This window comes from Nematolebias whitei, chromosome 8 (genome assembly GCF_014905685.2).
Source record: "Nematolebias whitei isolate Nwh7 chromosome 8, NemWhi1, whole genome shotgun sequence".
Taxonomy (NCBI): domain Eukaryota; kingdom Metazoa; phylum Chordata; class Actinopteri; order Cyprinodontiformes; family Rivulidae; genus Nematolebias; species Nematolebias whitei.
In genome coordinates this window covers 18423843-18425996 of record NC_056505.1, presented here as the reverse complement: position 1 = coordinate 18425996, position 2154 = coordinate 18423843, and positions in this window count along the sequence as shown.

Below are 2154 nucleotides of genomic sequence, written 5' to 3'. Positions count from 1 at the left end.
TATATATATATATATATATATATATAATTTCTGAACATAAGCTGAACTAAAGCAGACAAACTCAATGCATGCCCCACAATACCCCACTGCCCTCCCCATGTCTCACTGCCACCTGAAGCGGAACCACGTCCATCACAGGGAGGCCCCACAAAGCTCTACAGGTGTCCTTTAACATGCTCATTGCCCCCCACCCCAACACTCTAGCCAGTCACTTTGCTGCAGTGGAAGACAGCAAAACAAAGCACAGCTCTGAAGGGGGGAAAAAACGCTCACAGCTAACTGTGCACATGAATTACTTTCTTGTGAAGGCACAGCTGACAAGACAATCAGTCAATCAGTGCTTTTCTTTATCTTTCCTTAGAGAGAAAAGGACTTTTTGTTCACAATCATCACAAACTATTTTAATTGTGCAGTAATTCCATTCTTTTTCTTCATATGTGCACGGGTTCTCTTTCTTTCTATTTATTTCACATAAATTATTGTTCTGTTTCTCATTTCCACCTGCGTGTGTATTTTGCTAAACGATCTGATACACAGCCAAGAACTGAAGTGCAAACCACTTTATCCTGACCAGACTTGTGTGAAAATGAGCACAATGAGTTATAAGAGACAGGTGCTGCACACTCTAAACCACAGAGACCAACTTTGCATGTTTGCAAAGATCTCAGCTGGCTGCGGTTTAAAGAAGTGCTGTTAACTCAAACAGAATGGAGAGAAATTGAGCAATCATCCATTTCTGCAAAACAGCATTCAAGTGAAAAAGGCAGGGAACCTGGCCAGATGCAGTCCCTTTACATTAGCATGCACTGGGTTTGTAGCGTAATAAAAAACAAGCAACAAGTAAATACAAGACTAAATAATTACCTCTATAATTAAACTATAGACTTTTTTATCCCTAAAATCTTTGGAGGAACCTCAGAGAAGTAAAACAAAGACAGTGACAGTGATCCAGATGTAAAGAAAGAGTAATAAAAAAGACAGCTGTGCAGATGGTGAGCAAAAATAAGCAGACCAACAGGCAGGCAGGGCCGAAGACAGCCACTGCCAAAGACAGACAGAAACACAGACGGTGAGACAGTTAGTTTTAGAATAAACACAAAGCTCTCAGCGTCGCCCAGGAAGAAATTCTTTCCTTTGATGTCAACCCATGTGACCTCGCAGCAGTCTGAAGAATTGAAGCATCGGCCAAACAAACGTTAACACAGCTAACACCCTCAAGGTCAGCAATGTAGGTATTTCAGGCAAAACGTTTAGTGTGTGTGGACACTGAGAAGGAAGAGAAATAGTCATGTACCTGGCCTATTATGTATTTTCCCAACTATTACCCTATCTGGATTTTTAAGAAGCATAAAAAGCCTGTGTTTTTCAATATTACCTTGTCATTACTAAACATATTTAGCTGTTTGCCAGCAGCTGCATACTTCAAGAATGCTTTTCATAAAAGTCCCATATTTTGTTCAAGTTAAAATATGGTCTGGCTGGATTTTTTTTTGGACAGCTAACTTGATGCTACTTGCATAAGACAGTCAAACTGTTAACCAACATTTGATTTTACTGAATATGATTTATGTTGTTATCAGATTTTTATGAATAAAAAAATGCATAACAAAAAATGTGAAAATAGATAATTTGTCATATCAATTATCGCTTGTCAGTTGTGACTTGCATGCTTTTATGGAATGTTAGATGCAACAGCAGAAAGGTGCAGCCCAATTAAGACATACAATAGTTAAAACCTTTACTGAATGTTTATTTACCACGAGTATAAGAATTACACAACTTCATCACCGCTAGCAAAATCTGCACACCTTCCATAACTTTAATACATACACAAGGTGTCATAAATTCACCATTTATGATAAAATACAATAGAAGTTCAAGTTCAAGAATCTTTATTATCCTCGAGGGGTAATTATTTCACAGTGAGTAGGCAGACAAACATCCATACTAGACAAGACACTGAAACATTAAAATAACAGTAAGGAATTCATCAGTGTTCGTTAAGAAGCCTGACTGCTACAGGGATGAATGAATTTTTCAGTCTGTTCATCCTACATTTGGGCTGCAGATACCTGCGTCCAGAGGGAAACAACCTGAACTCACCATGGAGTGGATGATCAGGATCTGCCAGACTTAGCATGGCCTTGTTCACTA